At 38.0% G+C, this 20,552-nt stretch overlaps 1 long non-coding RNA gene across 1 annotated transcript; it reads right to left on the bottom strand.

The window, feature by feature from the left end:
* Positions 1–682: 682 nt before the first annotated feature.
* Positions 683–19,375, bottom strand: LOC120099723 (uncharacterized). Its single transcript, XR_010061856.1, has 3 exons — positions 19,228–19,375; positions 11,825–11,906; positions 683–843 (listed from the first exon to the last, which is right to left on the bottom strand). It is a non-coding gene; the product is annotated as an uncharacterized LOC120099723 (long non-coding RNA).
* Positions 19,376–20,552: the final 1,177 nt, after the last annotated feature.

A 20,552-nucleotide genomic window follows, 5' to 3' on the forward strand; every position in this document is an offset into this window, starting at 1 on the left:
TTTACGGATATGTTGATGGTTACCTGTACTGTGAGACTAAATGGTATGAACAGTTAATTTATTTGAATTGTGATTGTTTTCCTTCTTCTTTGAAATCTTCACAGAACCAGAATTTTGCCACAGATATACATACGGAGTGCGAGCCACTGTTCAGTGCATTCCTGCTTGGCTTTATTTCATTCAGTGCCTGTGCTGGTACTGTGACACAAGAAGAGCCTTTTCTCATCCAGTAAATGCTGCCTGGCAAATACTCTACGACTTTCTTCATCGTGACATTTCCAGCCCTTTACAGCACCCACAAAGGTAGGCTGAGGTCTCCCATCTGAGCCCTTACTACTGCAATCTGTTGCCCTGGACTCTGCCATCCCTGCCGTTGGTTCTGCTGAGGCTCCAGACCCGGGTTATCTCAGTTTAGCCTTGAATACAGTTTTTATCTCATTTCAATTAGCAGTTATTATCAGTAAGACTTGCAGTCAGTTGGTAAGAATTGTGATGCTGTTTCACCCTGTCTGTTGCTCAGTGGCTGTAAACGTATAGCTGCCTGGGGTTTTAATTTAGTTCATTAGAGTGTTTTTTTGTTTTTTTTTTTTTTTTTGTTTTTGAGCCCTTTTTTGTTAATTTTTTCTTGGGGGGTTTGGGGAGGTTGAAATTTCCTTGTTTATTAATGAGGTTAAGAAATGGTTAGGTGCATAAAAATCCCTCTCGCAACCAAGTTTATTTTTAATCATTTTCTTTGATGAACTTGTAAGAATTGTTTACAGTCCATTTAATTGCAAATTGAGTTCTCTGATCGCTCCTGTTTCTCATCTCCAAGGCATCCTGCTATGACTTGCTCCTGCTCTTCTGTTGGGAATAGAAAAAAAAAAAACTTTTAAGTTCAGAACCAAATGCAGACGCTCCTTTTGAATTTTTAACCTTTTTCCAAGAACTGTCAATCAGTGATATCCCATCCTTGCACTAAAATGCATTCCTTCTTTGTCTGCTGAGTACAGGGCATCAGCCCACACCTTACACAGTGCAAAGAGCTGTGACTAATGCAGATTAGTAAAGTGCTTTTAAATACTCACGTAAATTGTTCTCAGTAACCTTTTCTGTGTGGCTCAATTGGGAGCCATATTCAGAAGTACAAAACTACTGTTGCTCTAACATGTATCTGATGCTATGTCAGATGAGGGCACTGTTAGTACCATGATATTGGTGTCCCTGAACATTCATAGTATGACATAGGGTCTATGCTAGAATAGTATTGAAAATGTATCCATTCTTGTTAAGTGATAGAATTTAATTTAGTACCTCAGTGAAGGAAACACATCCCCATGAATTCCATAATTTTAGTTCCTCCTAAGGAATGCCAGTAGTCAATACCAGTATGCACCTTGATTTATAGAATTGACAGTTGATTTGGTAAAAGATGCTATATGGCTTCTTTTACTAAATAATCAGAAACATCTGCCTCCTGTCTCAGATATAAATGAGTATTGGGATAAATTATACTAGTAATATATTCATTAGGAAGTTAAAATTGCTGGTAGGTGCTATTGACACAAAATACAGCACTCACCCCAGGAAATAAGAGATAGTTAATTCTTGAGGAAAACCTAAGTGCTCGTAGCCTGGGAGCACAGACTCAGGTTATAACCACTGGAGGTGATCACATAATATTTTATTTGATACAGAAAAAAAACATAAATCTGTGCATTTGTCACATTGGTGGTCACTGCAAATAAGCAGGCTGCAGCAAAACAAGGGGAACTCTGTGTAGATCTGTGATGTCTGGTCACATGTTTAGCTTTCAGATTGGTAAGGGCTGGTGCCCTGCTAAGCATACATTTTAGGGCTGTAGTGAATTTGGTCCCTAACACCCATGTAAAGGCTGTGGAAGGCAGCAAACACCTATAACTCCAACTCTGGGGAGATAGACAGTGTGACTTGCTTTCCAGTCATATTATGGTGTCATTGAGCTGCAGGTTCAATCAGAGACCTTGTCTGAAAAAATAAGGTAGAAAACACCTGGGAAGACACTGATGCCAAGCTCCCCATACACAGAGAACACATTTGACAGATTTGGATAGTCACAGGCATGTTCAGACTCAGGCGTGAACAGTGAGTGACTTTCAAAGGGACAGTCTAAGGTAGTCGGCTTAGGGTCTTCACACCATTTACAATCACGAAGCTCAGCATTGAGACTCAGCCTTGAGGAACTTATGTTTACATAAAGAACTTTAACAACACAAAAGGATTACAAGTCAAAGGCCTGTCTTATTTACAGAGTGAGTTCAGAAAAACTTGGCAACATAATAAGATCCTGTCTCAAAATAAATAATATAGCTTACCTGTCATTCATGGAGCTCTGTGGTCATTCCTTAGCACAATGTAAGAAGAAATACAATGAAGGTTGGGATGGGCCAGCAAAATGGCTTCACAAGTAAAGGCACCTGAAGCAAAACTTGACAGCCTGAGTTCAGTCCCTGAGCACCCATGGTAGAGAAAAAAGACCTGCCTCCATCAGGTTGTTTTCTGACCTCTGTGTTTGAACAGTTGGCTTATGAGGAAATGGATGCTTTGTCCCCAGTATCACAGGGGGCTAGGGAATGTGAACACAAGTTTGAGCCAGCAAATTTATTTATAAATGAAGCAGTTCTGTACTAATAAATATATATATTTCCTATTTAACTATAGTTTAATGTGGTAGAGTTTTACATTAATATATTTGATGCATTGATTACTTATCTACTGCATATGTATGTAAACTGATACTAAATATATTCTTTTCTCAAAAACAAAACAATGTGAGATTACATTATTATTATTTCCTTATATCTGATTTAAAATAATAGAGCTTTGTTTAACTGTATATCCTAAGGAATGGTTAAAGTGGTAAATTTGTGGAGGTTTAAAACCAAATATTTTTGAAAGGCTTCTATTATACTATTTTTTGTGAGCAGTGATTAGTAAAACCCTTAGCACAAATCTCTCACACATCCTGCAAGACCACAGATAAAAGATGACATTCAGACGACATGCAGCTGAGAATGACCGTGAAGGTCTGGTCCTCCTGCCATAACCACTCAAGTTCTGGGTTTACAGAAGTGAGTAGCCCTGTCTCGCTCCTTATTTTTATTTTTTGATACCAGGCTCGTGCTCAGGATCCTGAGTGTGGTGTGCCATGTGGTCACTGAGCCACAGGGCTCATCCAGTCTCACCTGGCAGTGTAAGGGGTAATTCTGTTTCCTTCTTCTGTTTCCCTTGACCCCATTTGTCACGGCTGTTTTGTCTTACACATAGCTATATCTTTAAAGTGGAGATAATAATACCTATATCTATTTACTTCACAGAATCATTGTAAGAATCGTCCTGAAAACATGGTATAGACTTTATAGGTGTGCTTGCTGCATGAATGCCCTGGAGAGAAAAATGGAGTAGCCGTTTATTAATTTTGTTGATCATATCAAAACGTTTTTTTAAAAAATTGAATATTGCTGCATATCGGACACATAAATAATTTTTGTACCAAAAAGTCTAGAACTTGGCATGGCAAAATTTTGTCGTTGAATTGTGTTCAGGTTTCATTTCCTTCCTTCTTTTCTTCCTTCCATTCTTCCTTCCTTCCTTCTTTCCTTCTTTCCTTCCTTCCTTCCTTCCTTCCTTCCTTCCTTCCTTTCTTTCCTTTTTTCTTTCTTTAAGATTGGGTCTCATGTCAGGAGGTATCAGTACATACGTTTAATCCCAACAGAGGCAGGTAGATCTTTGAGTTTAAGGCCACCCTTGTCTATAGAGTGAATTCTGAGATAGCCAGAGTTACACAGAAAAGCACTGTCTTGAATGAGAAAACAAAAAACAGAACAGAACAGAACAAAACAAAACAAAAATTACAAGTCTCACATAAAAATTAAAAAAAGACAGGGCTAGGCCACACATAGGTCTGACTAGCTTCAAATTCATTATGTAGCAAACTTGACTTTGAACTTCCTACTCCTTTCTTTCTGTTTCCCTCTTAAGTGCTGGGATTACAGGAATGTGCAACAACAACAACCAGTATTATGTGGTGATGGACATCAAACTCAGGGCATCAGTTTGCTAGGCTGATGCCCTACCAGTTGAGCCATTGCCCCAGCCCTAGTTAGGTTATTTTATTGGATAGTGTCCTAAAAAAACAAAGTCTTTAGAAATAATTACTGGGACAAAAGAAGGTAGACAAAATGACTAATTATGTAGATATTGTTCTATTGAGGCTTTTGCAAAAGAAAGATTCGTGAGGAAAGTAGAGTAAAAGACCATGACATGATCTTGTTTAGACTCTGATGTGATTCTTTCAAAGAACTAGTCTGCCTGGGTTACCATAGTAACAGCACTGTATTAAGTGCACTTTCAAAATTGATACAGTGAAGTGGTTGTTTTTATTTTATGCTGCATGATTTGTTAAGATAGAGGTGGATGCATTAACTCTGCACTTAGAATCATTGTGGGTGAGCATTTAGGCACCCTATTTAGGAAGACTAGTTATGATAATATTTATTTGGCCTCTTATGTTATATTAAAAAATAAACATATTTGATATTAGTTATTTGCTATCATTGATATTTGGAGACAAAAGAATTCAGCTAGCAGCCAATCTCTGTGTTCAAAGATTCATATTTCATTCATGAACACATCTGAAACAAAATACCATTTGTGTGTGTGTGTATCTATACCTCTCTCTCTCTCTCTCTCTCTCTCTCTCTCTCTCTCTCTCTCTCTCTCTCTCTCCAGGTTCTTCTGGAACTGGAGCTGCACACAGCTGTGAGCTGCCATGTGAGTCCTAGGAATTAAACCCAGATCCTCTAGAGGAACAGCCAGTGCTCTTAACATCGAGCCATCTGTTCTGCCCCAATAAAATACATTTTAAAGGAAGTATTGAAAAAAATTAGGAAGTTGGCTATTATGCTAATAAATAAAACATGTCATATATATATATATACATATATATATAATCTTAAAATGTAGTGGACAAAAATGTGCACACATTGCACATACACATGTTGGGGATTTACAATAAAGCCTTGAGCATGATAAGCATATCCTTATACTCAGCTACACCTTGGCCTCCTCAGTGATACCCTGAATAGTATGCAGTATATGGTTTTCATTGAAATATGGAAAGAAAATTTGTTTCATACAGTAAAATATTGCTTCCGTTCTATTTAGTGGAAAGAAAAAGAAAAATCTAGTCATCACCTAATATTTCATCGAAACAGCATTTGCACTTGATTCAGGCAGGCTTCTCAGTGCTTGGTACATATTTTTTAATGGTTTTAAAGGAGATCAAAGAGCTTATCTTCTTTAAAGGCAAAAATTTTACATGTTTACATAAGGGGAATCAACATTTACCAAATAAAGTGAAATATTATAACCTACTCAACATATCTCATTTCTAGTACAGAAAGACTAAAGCAAAGAAAACTGTACAAAGTGTAGAAACTGCTGGGTGGTCCTTCTTTTCCCTGACACTTACACAAACACTATTCTGTTTCCTATATCAAGAACTTCACAGCTGGGTGTGGGGGTATAGCCCAGTAATCCCAGCACTTGAGAGCCTGAGTCAGGAGGATTTTGAGTTTGAGGACAGCCAAAATTATACAGTAAGACCCTGTATCAAAAACCTCCCCACCCAATTCTTCCTCTTCAAACAAACACTACTTAAAAGATTCTAATTGTTTTCTTATTAATCCCCCACATAATTTTTCATTGCCTACAGTAAGGTTTCATTACCTCCCTCTTTCAATTTAACCAAGTCCTCTGCCAGAAAGAATTTTAAAGAAATATTTGAGTGAAAAGCCTTGGTATGTCAAGAGCTGGAACATGGCCTTGGAAATATAGACAGAGTAGGACTGGCTTACTTCTCTACCATATGAACTGTGCTACACTGAAAGAGGCACTCATCTAAATTATAGGTTTATAAGTGTAAAATACAGTTCCTTTGTTACCTGTAAGGTTTACCTTCTGTGTAAGACTCCTGTGTCTGAGTTTGGTTGGTTGAGCTCCATGGTGTGACAGAAACATGTAGAAAGCACAAGTGAAATACTAGAGAATGTCTCTCTCTTCCTCTTAATATTTTTATGAATGTGAACATTGAGCATGCATGTATGTCTGCACCATGTGTGAGCCTGATGTCCTTAGAAGTCAGAAGAGGCTATGGAAACTTCTGGAATTGGAGTTTTAGGTAGTTGTGAAGAAACATATGGATGCTGGGAATTAAACCTGGGTCCTCTGGAAGAACAGCCAGCCATCTCAAACACTGACCCAGTCCCAGAAAGGAGCTTTGTCTACTTTTTAGCACACTTCTGGAGAACTTCAGTATATCAGAGGTCGCTTCAGTTTTCATCTGTCACTCTGTAGAGCAATTTGCAAGCACATGTGCCACACTGCTGGATGATTAAATTGGAATTTAGTCGTTTCATTTGGAATTTCTTGTTTCTTGATGAATTATCAGTGTATGTTTTCAATCCACCCTTCGTTGAATTTCCTATTAGTTTTTTTTAATTTGTTGAGTTCTTTACATATTAGGTAGAATTCATCTGGTAGTTTTTAAAATCTGGTAGTTTTTATAAGAAAATATTACCCCAGTCATGCAGTCGTGGCCCATCCTTTAATCCCTGGACTAGGGAAGTGGAGGCAGGTGTATCCCTGAGTTTCAAATCAATCTGGTCTACAGAGAGTTCCAAGTTAGCAGGGCTACACAAAGAAGCATCTGCTGATGCTTTTCCTCCTAACATGGCCTTTAACAATCAAAGTTTAGTTTATCAATATTTCCTTGTATGAAGACTCTTTCCCAAGGCCTTGGTCTGAAGTTTTCTTTTTTTTTTTTTTCTTTCCTTTTTTTTATCTCGGTCTTCACGTTTTAATTGGTGTCCTATTTTCTTGTTTTACAGGTAAGTCCATGATCTATTTTGATTGAATTTCTATGTAAGTTTTGAAATAGTCAAATTTTTATTATATCTGGCTGTCAGGTTTGAAAACACTAGTGTTATTGAAAAGAGCTGTCTCTGCTCTATTGAACGTCAGCTTTCAAGATCAATTAGGCATTTTGGGGGCTGTGGTGTCCATTCCTAGATTCTTCATTTGTGTTTTGTGTTTGCCAATACTGGAACTGCATATTACATCTCAATTTGGTAAACAGATTCCCCCTGCCTTACTATTCGTTTCCTGGTTGTTTTGCCTCTTTTAATTTCTTTTCCTAATTTTAGAATTATATTGAACCCACTTATCAGTTATATACTGCCTGCCTCTGCCTCCTAAGTGCTGGGATTAAAGATATGTGACACTACCACTTAGGGTTTTTTCCCCCTTTATTATTATTTTTTTTAACTTAATTCACTTTACATCCTGCCCACTGCCCCCTCCTCATCACTGACTCACACATTCCTTCTCCGCATTCCCCAATCCCTTCTCCTCTGACTAGGTAGGGTTCTTCCTGGATATCCCCCAACCCTTACACATCAAGTCTCTAAAAGACTAGGCATATCCACTGCTCCTGAAACCTGACATGCCAGCCCAGTTAGAACATATCCTACATGCAGGCAACAGCTTTTGGGAACACCCACCGCAAGATGTTCAGGACCGACATGAAGTCCAGGCTGCTTCTGTGCAGGGAGGCCTAGGTCTAACCTGGGTATGTTCTTTCATTGGTGATTCAGTCTCTGAGAGCCTAAAAGATCCAGATGAGTTGCTTCTGTTGGTCTTTGTATGGTGTTCCACTCCCCTCCTGGTCCCAAAATCCTTCCTTCTAATTCTTACATAAGAGTCCTCAAGTTCTGACAACTCTTTTCCTTTGGTTACCTACATCTGTCTGAGTCAGCTGCTCGGTGGAGACTCTCAGGGAACAGCCATGCTAGACTCCTGTATGTAAGCATAACAGAGACTCATTAATGCTGTTAGGGATTAGTGTTTGCCCATGTGATGCATCTATAGTTGGGCCAGTTATTGGTTGGCCATTCTCTAAGTCTTTGATCCATCCTCTGTCCCTGCATTTCTTGACGACAGGATAGATTTTGGGTCAAGTTTCATGGATGGGATGGTGTCTCTCTTGTTTCACCAAGGTTTCTGCCTTGGCTACAGGAAGTGTCCTCTTTGGGTACCATATCCCCAGTGCTGTGAGTCACAGCTAAGGATGCTCCCATTGACCTTGGTCAACTCCCTTATCCCAGGTCTGTCTCACCTTGGAGTTGCCCACCCCTACCCCTGTCAGTTGCAGATTTACACTCATTCTCATGTCCATTTGGCCATCCCTCCTTTTCCTCCCCACACCTGTTAATGAATTCCCCCCATTCCCCTTCTCATCCCCTCTTCCACCCAGTTCCCTCCCTCCATCTGACTCTAATGACATTTTTATTCCCCTTCTATGTGAGTTTGAAGTGTTCACAATTGTGCCTTCCTTCCTGTTTAGCTTCATTGGGTCTGTGGAATGTAACATGAGTATCCTGTGTTTTCTGGCTAATATCATTTATTAGTGAATACATACCAGGCATGTCCTTTTGGGATTGGGTTACATCACTCAGGATGATATTCTCCATCCACTTGTCTGCAAAATTCATGATGTATTTTTTTTAATAGTTGGATAGTAGTCCATTCTGTAGATGTACCAAGTCTTCTGTATCCATCCCTCAGCTGAGGGTCATCTAGGTTGTTTTCAATTCCTGACTATCGTGAATAAAATTGAGGAAGTGTTTGTGGGATGGTGGAGCATCTTTTGGGTATATGCTCAGGACTGGTATAGCTATGTCTTGGGTTAGTACTATTCCCAGTTTTCTGAGAAATCTCCAAATGTCACTCCCACCAGCAATGGAGTAATGTTCCCATTGCTCACATCCCCGCCAGCTGGGTTTTTTTTTTTCTTTTTGATGTGAATGTCAAGTCCAGGTCTCACACAGGCAGAGTGTTGCTCTACCACAGAGCTGCTCCCTTAACCTCTATGTATGGTTTAAAACAATTTCCCTGCATTATCTTAGAAATAGTTTTAATCATACTCCATACTTCTAGGACTTCCTTTTCACTTTAAATGTGAGAGGGGATCAGGGAAGCATGCTCTGAGGTACAAATTTTCAGAATAGAATTGCTATTTCATTTTTCCTCTTTTATTCTTAGGACTAGTTAGCCACATTCTACATCCAATTATGTAAGAGTACAAGTCTCCTGTAACCATAAGCTTGGGAAGTGATAGAGTCTGGCTTCCAACTCAGATCAAAACCAGTTATTTTTGTACCTCCCGTCTCTCGGATTGTCGTATCTTTAACTGTGAATGAAAATGAGAATGGCTGCTTTTCACACTCAAAGATGAAGGTGGTCATCATCTAAGGAGTACCATGTGGAATCATATGTGCACTAAAACTCACTGATGACCAGTGACTAGGCACCCATACTTCTGACGGATGAGAAAGTTGTGTCCTGTAATTAATGAGCATTGAGAATATGGTCAGTCTAAGTGGATTTCATGCATGTAGCCGACAACATATCAGAGCTTTTGCACTGGGGAGAACCAGTTGCTGAGAGTCATGAACTCATGACTGCTGGATCTGTGCCCACTGCTGCTGCCTGTCACTGTGAGGATGTCATGCAACATATAATTAGTCAGAATACAGGCTATAGTTTCTTCAGAAGTCATACAACTTTTACATTATTATATGTTGCAGATTTTCTGTCTATTAATTTCTCAGAGAACAGTAGTAATCTCAAAAATCAGTAGTTTGATCTGGGGGATTATAGGAATAAATGCAAATTTTCATACGCGCAAACCTCAGGCATAATTCAGCTTACTCCAAAGTTTGGACTTTGAAAACAATGTATGCCCCATTTAACTTTTTATCTGAATTTGGTTTCAAAGTGTTAATTATCAGATTAGGAGACTTTTGAGAGGATAGACACCCTTCACATGCTGCCCCATTAAGCACCTTTCAAAAAGAGATGGGTTGCTGTTTGGTGCTCTGGTTTCCTACCTTTCACTCCTCTCCCTTCTTATTTCACTTTCATTCCTATCATGGCTGTTGCTCAGCAACTGTTATGAAATTTATTTTTATTTTAAATTCAATAGATGTCAGTTCTATAAATTTGTTCCATATATTCTGTTTCAAATATGGCAGATGAGTAAGAGAGAGACTCCTCTGGCAGAATAGCAATGACTTGATTTTCTGTGATCCTTATTATTACTAAAGTGGACTAGCAGGGTAAGCCAAGAGAGATTACGGTGTAATTGCTGGACTAAAGTTGTGGTAGCATCCTTCCAGGACATCCTCTCAATACCAAAGAAGGAGGAGGACTTAAAGGCGGAATATTCTTTATTAGGGAAATAGGGAAGATAAAAAAATGAGACCCAAATGTAGCATGGGTGCATCATTGATATCTGACGTAAAATATAACCTACTCTGGAATAGTCTGTGAAGATATTTAAAAGCCAGTACAACTAAATGTGTTTCTCCTACAAGTTTCATAGAATAAATGGGCTTAGAAATAGGAAGCTGCTCACACCATCTTAACAATTGTATTATAAAGACAAGCCAAAAATGTAGAAATGCAGGGAGATTAGTATACTCTGTTTTGTTTCAGTATTAATACTTTCCTCTGACATTAATTTATATTTATTTCTTCACTAACTAATAAAGTAATAAGACTTGATACTACTTATGCTCACTTGACAAACACCAGCATATGACTTACTGGATATATGTCTTTTATTATGTGCAAGTCCTCACTTACTAGCAAGCTAGTTAATTTATTACTATTACTATTATTATTATTATTATTATTATTAATATTATTATTATTACTATTATTAAAATGAAATAAAATTTGTAGATTACATGGCTTATCATAAACATTTCATTTTGAATGTTGCTAATTTATCATCAAATATCTTGTCTTTTAATCTCTCTGTTCATCTTATTTTTTTAAATATTGAAGACTGGATTTCATTCCATTCATGAATTTGCTTTATTTTTGTAAACATTGGTAGATAAGTTGTAAGTGTGTTTTAATTACCCGTGAAGCTGATAAGTCCTACTACTTAGCTGACCTCTGAAGAAATCCAAATATAACTAGATAACAAGTTTTTTGTTAGATACGTAGAATTCAAATTCAGTGTTCTAATATAAATATTTAGACCAATATGCTTATGAAGAAAATTCTTATGACTTTCTCACTACTTTATTGCTGTGAATAGACAATATCATCACAGCAATTCTTATAAAGGAAAACATTTAATTATAGCTGTCTTACAAGTTTCAGAAGTTTAATCCATTTTCATGGTGTGAAGCATGACAAAGAACAGGCAGACTGATGCTGAGAAGGAACTTAGAGTTCTACATCTTGATCCAAAGGGAACATAAGGAAACTGTATATTACATTGGGCCTAGCATGAACATATTAGAACTAAAAGCTGTCTCTTCCTACAAGGCCACACCTCTTAATAATGCCACTCTCTTTGAACCCAGCCTTCAGTCTGTTTGGCCAAACCTATTCAAATAACCACAGTGAATTAAACCTGGAGATTGTTTCCTATCAAAACAGAGCCTTTCTGTTCTGTTCTGTTCTTTCTTTTCTTCCTCCTCCTCTTCATCCTTTTTTCTTCTCACTTCTCTTCCTCTATTTTCTTCTTTTTTTGATAGATCCAATTAGGATCACTTGCCTTTACCTCATACTAACTGTCTAAAGGAAGCTAAGTAAGTCATATGCTGGTGTATATTTATTTAATAAACCAGCTCTGAGGTGGGAGTACAGATTGGGAACACTCTGTTATAGTGTTTCTTGATTTCCATCATATAAATTTTCCCATCAGACCCAGTTTTATGCCACTTACTGTTGCATGTGGAGTTGAAAGAAGATGTACAGTAGACCAACAATGCACAGTGTTTCTATCATCCAGATAGAATATATGCAACCTGCGAAGGGTAGAGAAAAAGAGTTTACACCAGGAAGAAGTGATACATTTGAGTGTATATTATTTTAACATATACCTAGCTGTAAGTTTATATGCCTTACCGTTTAATAATGACTGTGTCAGCAAACAGTTATGTATCTTATGAGATAAGACATACTGACTCCAGTTGTTCTAGGCCTGCAAGGTATCAGCTCTTTCTGACTGTGCAATTCTTGTGTCAGTAAATGTCTGAGCATTTATTTGAATAAAATAATGACCCTAAGGTTCAAAAAGGCATTCAGAAATCAAAACCTATGTCTTTTCCAATGTTATTTCAAGTGGTTACAAACTATCTTGTGTGTTGTCTTATGTTTTATAAACCCTAGATATAAACAACAATTTTTTTAAACATAACACACTTTCATACCTAAAACCTAATTCAGAACCAGTTTATCGGTTATCTAGCCATATCTTGAAACTGGAGAACATCAAGGGGACAAATGAAATAACCAGAGGAGGATTTCCGAAAGCAAATGGCACTCAAAACCAAAAAGTTTAAAATGTATGACTATGTTTACAAATTGTTTTTATTCTGATTTGAATTTGATGTGCTTTATTGTGTTCTCAGAATAAAGCCAAAAGTTTCCAGCATAAAGACAGATTAGCCTTTGAATGGGTGATGCCTCAGTTGGGGGAGGCGTGGAGGGAATGTCATGTATCTCTGTAGCTTGCGGGAAGCTCAGCTCCATAAACATAAAGGGCAAGTAAGTGACTCATCATAACCTCTGTTGTGTTCTCAGCATTTTCTCTGGAGTCCTCTGTGCTCCTGAAGGGTAAGCATTGATGATCCAGTGTGTGAAGGATACTCTAAAGTTAAAACACCCCAGATGCTCTTGGAGAGAAAGTGGTGCAGGCTCTTCCTGTGGTTTCTGCACTGTTTTTCTCCCCATCTTTTACCCTAAGCTGTCACCTAGTGGTAGAAGTTTAAATTTCATGTTTAGACATCAAAAGAGTACACTGAAATGCTACAGACCCCTAGTAAACATTTGTATAATTTTGTATACGGGTAGCTCAATGATTGTTGAGGCACATCAGAGAAGTCATATTTGTTATTAACCATTGTTTGACAATGATTCTTTTAAGGATGTTTGTTTTAACAGTTTGATTTCTTTATGGTGTTATGAAGAATCTACCTTCACTAAGGAACTGTAATTCAATCTAGTAACCTTTTCTTTCCTTTTCCTCTTCTCTCCTGTTTCTCCAGAACAAAGTCACTCTGACACCATGGTGTTCTTTTACCTGTGGTCATCCTTTGCATCATCAGCTCCTGCTATATCCTCATCTGGGATCTCAAGATGGACTGGGGTTTCTTTGATAAGAATGCAGGAGATAACAATTTCCTCTGTCAAGAAATTTTATACCCCCAAAAAGCATGTGTGGAACATTTACACTTATCTTAGATATATCTTTAGATAGGTCATACAGCAGTACTGACACAGGTCTAGTTAACTAATATGATTACAAAACAATTATCCCAGATACCAATATAGTCCACAAAACACCGTATCTGTTTCTTTTTTGTGTAGTAGAGCCAGTGGGACATTTGTTAGAATTGAGTGCCAACCCAATCAAAGTGGGAGAAAAAATATATATGTCATATATTGTATATAATATATTTTATATTATATTATATTATTTATGGTTTTACTGGCATATTAGAGTTACAGGGCTAAGAGATGCTGAATTTTAAATTAAAAGAACAAGAATCCTTACACAGATGATTTAGTAAAGGTAAATGTGATTAGATATTGAAAACATTGAGCCATGAACTGGGAATCTAGCTGTCCTTATCCAATCGCAGCTGTACACCAACTAGGCCATTCAGACAGCGAAGTCTGCAGAAGATTATCAAAGTAAGAGTGTTAGACTTCATTAACTCTTGATAATTTTATTGGCCTAATGTTCTGCTGTGGATAGCATAGAGATTGAGTTAACAATTTTTAAGGATTTATATATTATTTCATGCATATGACTACCCTGTAGCTGTCTTCAGACACACCAGAAGAGGGCATCAGATTCCATAACAGATGGTTGTGAGCCACCATGTGGTTGCTGGGATTTGATCTCAGGACATCTTGAGAGTGTTTTTAACTGCTGAACCATCTTTCTAAGCCTGAGTTAATGTATTGACCTATATCAAAATGTCACCATTATGTCAAATTTGTGTTTTGAAAAGAATGTGATTGTGCGGTCCTGGGCAGAGAAAGTTGCCTGTGAAGACTGGAGCAGCATACGTAAGCAAATGCTGTGTGCATCAGGGCCTCGGGTGAGCCCTTGCAGGGAAGCAGTCATCCTCACATGAGAATTTAGGAAACATCACTGAGCATTGAAAATACTTTTTTATAATTCTCAACTAAAGGGAAACAAGGGGCAGGGCCAGGTGTCTGCATGCAGGCACAAGCAGGCACAGGATGCAGATTTCAGTCCCTAGTACCGTTTTAAAGGAAGAAAGAAAGCAGGGACAGGTAAAGCTGCTTCATTATCACCACACATGGGTTTTTTATGACTGTTGTTGTGTTTAGTAAACACTTGGACACATTTGTTTCCTGTGCTCACTGTGTAAGTTCAGTGGCTCTGTATCAATGCTAGTTTGTTTCCTGTCATACACTTCTCATTTGTAGAATTCCATACAGTGATATTGGCAAATAGATTCTGTCAGTCAGTTTCTTTATTATTATATATTTTGTTTTTTTTTTCTTTTTTCTTATTTTTTGGAGCTGAGGACTGAACCCAGGGACTTTCACTTGGTAGGCAAGCACTCTACCGCATACCTAAATCCCCAAACCCTTATTATTTTATATTTTAATGCTCTAGAAAATAAAGTTATACTTTCTTGAAATATAATCGTAAATTTATAAGAAAAAAGTGAAGAAGCCATTGTGCAGTCCAGTTTACCTTCATTCTGAAATCCTGTTACAGTGTCATACAAATTCTGCCTGCCTCCTCTCAATGAGGAACCTAGGTTGGGTGTGTGTGAAATGAAACTAGAAAGGGGACCATGAAAGGGTTAAAAAGAGCTATTAAGGCAGGAGGGGATGGTAGTGATCACCACATGTGACATGAAAATAGAAGAGGATACACTGTGTGGCAAGAAGAGGAGTTAGGGTAGGGGGTAGGAACAAATCTGAAGAATTCAGAATGAAGACTGAGGAGATGCCCTATGGAAACCATTTGCTGATTTTTGCTGGCATATTTTTTTTATTTAAAAGCTAATTGTCAGCTCATTGATAATGTTTAAAACTGACTAATCAAAACATTTACAATTATGGAGGCAAATGGGATGGATAATTACAAATGTTTGTCTATAGGGAGTGCAAAAAGAGAGCAGTACAAGGGGACTGATTGTAAGTTTTTGTTAACCTTCTAGTTTAATGAATACACTTGTTTAAAGTTAAAATAGGATTGGAGGAATGGCTCAGTACCTAAGGAAACCTGTTGATCTTGGAGAGGAACTTGCTCAGTTCCCAGTACCCCATGACAGCTCACAGCCATCTGCAATTCCAATGCCTGGGACTCATTTTCTTCTCCTCACTTATGAAGGGACTAGGTACACACAAGGTAAACTTACATACATTCGGGCAAACACACACATAAAAGAAGAATACTTTTAAACACTAAATTAAATAAATACTCCCACTTAGTACCTAGCAGTTCTAGTTACCAAAATGGCACAGCCTTGAAATACTCTTTGAAGTGCTAATTTTGCTTTGTAATAAGTAAATTGTGTGTTCTGGGATTTTATGGCAGTTGTGTATTTAAGAATCTTGGATAAACTGCATTAGCAGAATACTATGATCAATGATGCTTCTCAAATCCAAGCCTCGATTTATTTTTCAACATCAAAAATAAAAGGCTACAGTTATGTGAGGGATGAAGAAATTAGTGTGCACATTGTTTCTGACACTGACATCTTGGAGAGAGAAGTGCTTCTAGTTGAGACTTCATCATCTCAATCTTTCAACTAGTATTACTCTGACTACCATGCATTGTCCATGACTCTTTATGTTTCTGAGTCAATAAGGATGATTAGCAGGCAGTTCTCTTTTTTATAACTTCTATCATTTTCTCTAAATTAACAAGTTATTTGCTTCTTTAATAGGATATTTCTATATTTTTATTACAAATGTTATGTCCTTTTCCAGTTTCCTGTCCATAAGATCTATAAGCGGTCCCCTCCAATTCCTCTATAACCACCCTTACTGCCCCTTGATATTCCCATGAACTGGGAGTTAAACCTAGGCATTAAACCAAAGGAGTTCTCCTTCCTTTGGTGACCAAAAAGGCCATACTCCTCCACAGTTGGAGCACTAGGTCGGTCCATATACATTCTTTTAATATTGGTTGAAAATGAAATTTCTGTTTTTTTGGCATTCTTGTTCTTATGGTGTTGACGCCCTTTCAGCTCTTGTAATCGTTTCTCAAAATCTAACAACAAGAGGTCCGTTCTCAGTTCACTGGTTTGACACGAGCTTTCACTTCTGAATTGGATGTCCTTGAGCTGTGTCTCTCAGGAAACATCTGCATCCTGTTCCTGGTAGCATGCCTTCTAAGATTCAACAGTCTTATCTAGTTTTGGTGGCTGGACACACACACACACACACACACACACACACACACACACACACACACACATATATATATATCATAATATAATGGATAATATTCATATATTTACATATATATTTGGTGGCTCCTACACACATGAGATTAGGTATGATATTTACATTGATTCTTTGTAGCAAGCTCAATTATAATGAATCCACAAATGACAATGTCAAATAGAATCTCTCCTTTTCTTATGAAATTAGTAATGTTGAGGTGTCCCTGGACCTGAAGCCATTCCTCTCCCTTCCCATCCAAATGAATCTCATGTTTTGTCTGAAGAAAGAAGCATGATAAAATATCTAAAACCCCCCAGAGTGTCACTGGGAAAACAGCATGGTAGTTATTAGAGAACTGACATCTAATAGGACTACAGAACCTCATTTTATTGTCCATGTTGTCCTTTGCTTTACTGATGTCTCGTAATTTTTTTGGCAAATAAGGATTTGGGAGTTTATCATTTGAAAAAGGTACAGAGTATTTACACTGTTATATTCATTCTATAGCTGTTGCCAAAATCATTGCAAAAAAATTGAAAAGGAAAACATAAGTATTGATTACATATTCAGGAATATTAAAAGTCCCCTATCAAGGAATGTACAATAAAAAATGTGATACAATATTCATTCAATTAAAGGTCTTGATGGAAAATACGTGTCCTTGGGAAACAGAGAAAAACTAGGAATTGAACTGTACATCACAGGAATGGACATGGGAATAAAATTATTATCCAGAAGAATCTCCTCCACTCCATGTTCCTAAACCTTTTCTACCCATACCAAGACCCTGACTAACTTTGTCCATTCAGAGCATGTAACCAATAATGAAGCAAAGAGAATTCTCTAGCTTTAGAGAGATGTAGTATGTAAAGGTTTCTACTGTGTCACAGAAGAGTCTCCTGTGAAGTGCACCCTCGAATCTGCTCAATGTAAATAAAGGATTTCAGTAGGTAGGCCATGGCAGCTCTCAGTGACAACATCATTAGGCCCTCCCTGAAAAATCTCTTGTATCCTGCATTTACCTAGCTTCTTCGGTGACATCACGAGTATTTTTCTGACTGCAATTGAATCGCAGATATTCCTTCAATACCTCTAGGGTTTACTAATTGGCTCCTAATTCAGAGTAAACAGCCATTCGGGAGGGAGAACAAAGAGGAAGAAGATATCAGAGATGGGCGGAAGGAAGCTGACCTTCTGTCTTTGTATAAAAAAAAAATGGAAGATATACATTAGCTATGGGAAAGCTTGGTGAGTCCTGCGTTGGTTTTGAATGAATTCTCTGAAGAGATAGCCTTGATCTGACCCTTCTACATATGGGTATCAGGAGTTGGGAGCCTCTCAGAAGCATCTGGATTTCCCTGCTTGTTATGGGTCCTGGACTTCAGAGAGCTTATATCATTAATTTCTTACAAAATCCAAGAGTTAGAAAGGGCATAGTTGTTTACCTGAAAGCTCCTGACTCTTATTATTTTTTTTTCACAGAAGAAAAAGTTTCTAAGGAAAAAGGAAAGACAGGTCTTTTGTCCGCAGCTCAGAGTAAGTTCCATGATTTGGATTCATTTAGTGAAGTTTGTGTCTGACCCTTTTCTCTTTGATAGAGAAGTGATCCTAGTAGACACTTCATCGTCTCCATCTTTTCAATAGTATTACTCTTACTTTTTAGACTTCTGAGTCAATAGGTGTGAATAGTTGGTCTTGCTCTTTAATTTCGTTCATTTTTTTTTATTTTTACCATACTTTATTCCTTATTATTAATTGGATATTTCTATATTTATATTCAAATGTTATTTCCTTTTCCAATTTCCTCCCCATAAGATCCTTAACCAGACTCCTGCTCTTGTTCTATTATGCCACTTACTGTCCCTTTATGTTCCATTGAACTGTGAGTCTAACACAGGGAGAACAAATGGGTTGTCCTTCCATTGATGCTTAAGAAGGACATAACCAGCCATAGTTTTGTCTGTGTACCTACATTGAATATTGGTTTAGTACCAGAGAGCACTGACTTATTTGCATTGTTGTTCATATGCGGTTAAAGCCCCTTCACCTCTTGTAATACTTTCTCAAAATCTACCAACAAGACATCCATTTTAAGTTCACTGGTTTGCCACTAGCACCCACTTTCGCATTTAATGTGCATGTCTCTAAGGAAAGATATATATCTGGTTCCTGGCAGAATGAACTTCTTAGCTTCATCAATCTTATCTATTTTTGGTGGCACACACACACACACACACACACACACACACACACACACACACACACACGTTGATGGTTCCTGCAGTGATGAAGTAAGGTGGAATTTAAACATGGATTCTGTGCAACTAGGTCAAGAATGTAGAATCTTCAAATTAAAATGCCAAATAGACTCCCTCCTGTTCTTATGAACCTACTGAAGTTCAGGGTTCCCTGGACTTCAGTAATTCCTCTCCCTGCCCATTCTCCTGAATCTTTTGTTTGGCCTGAAGAAAGAATCATGGTAAAGCATCCAAAACCCTGAAATCTGTCCCTGGGACACTGGAAGGTGATACTGTACTACTGATATCAAAAATCTAGAGAAAAAAAATTTGATACTCAATGTGGTCCTCTGCTTTACTGATGTCTGAAAATTTTTGAAAAAAATAAGGATTTGGGAGTTTATTATTTGATGTACGTACACAAAATTTACACTGTCATACTCACTGTGTACCCGGTCCCATTATTTGCCAAAATCATTGCAAAAAATTGAATTGGAGAGATGGAGTACATAAAGGCTTCCACTGTGTCACAAGAGACACTCCTGGAAAAGGCACTCTTGAATCTGGTCAATGTAGGGAAAGCTGTTTATCAGGTAGGCCATAGCAGCTTTCAGTGACATCATCATTAGGCCCATCCTGAAAAATCTCTTGTATCCTGGAGAGTCCTAGCTTCTTCTGTGATGTCACAAGTGTTTTTCTGACTGCAACTGCCTTTCAGATAATCCTTCAGTACCTCTAAGGTTTACTAATTGTCTCTAATTTAGAGTAAACAGCCATTTGGGAATGAGAAGAAAGAGGGTAAAGAGAAGAGTGTTGGGGCGAAAGAAGCTGGCCTTCTCTATTTGTATAAAAAAGAAAGAAATACTTGGTCCATTGGAAAGCTCAGTGAGACCTGGTTAGGGGTTGAGTGGGTTTGCTGAAGAGATAGCCTTTATCTGAGCCTTCAACATATGGGAATCAGGAGCTGAGGGCCTCTCAGAAGCATCTGGACTTCCTTGCTTGTTATGGTTCCTTGTAGTCAGAGAGTTTATATCATTAATTTTGTTATTCCAAAAGCCAGGTGTTGGAAAGGGCCCAGTTGTTTCCTGAGAGCTCATGGCTTTTATATTTTTAACTGAAGGGAAAGGTCCCAAGGAAGAAGGAAAAGAAAAGTACTGTGTCCTCAGCTCGGAGTAAACCCCTCCTTGCTTTGTATTCCTACAGTGCAGTTTGTGTCAGTCCCTGACATCTGGGAGAGGGCAGAGCATCTATTTGAGACTTCATCATCTCAGTCTTTGCACAAGTACTACTCTGACTACAATTCCCTGACAGTTACCCTTTAGATTTCTGCGTGAATAGGTGCGATTAGCTGGCAGTTAACTTTTCTTTTTTTCTCTCTTTTTTTATTTTTTAGCAATTTTTATTGCTTTTTCTAATTGGATATTTTTATATTTACATTTTAAATATTATTTCCTTTTCCAGTTTCCTGTCCATGAGATCCCTAAACAGTCCCACTAACCTTATTCTATAGCCCCCCTTACTGCACCACGACATTCCCTTGAACTGGGAGGCAAACCTAGGGAGGACCAAGGGCTTCTCCTTCCATTGGGGCCCAACAAGTCCATCCTCTGCTACCTATGCAGTTGGAACCATAGGTCTGTCCAGACACAGTCTCTGAATATTGGTTTAGCACCAGAAATCTCTGGTTAGTTGAAATTGTTGTTGTTGTGGGGTTGAAAGCCCATTCAGCTCGAGTAATCATTTCTCAACATCCATAAAAAAGAGGTCGAT

The sequence above is a fragment of the Rattus norvegicus genome, chromosome Y (assembly GCF_036323735.1).
Source record: "Rattus norvegicus strain BN/NHsdMcwi chromosome Y, GRCr8, whole genome shotgun sequence".
Lineage (NCBI taxonomy): Eukaryota > Metazoa > Chordata > Mammalia > Rodentia > Muridae > Rattus > Rattus norvegicus.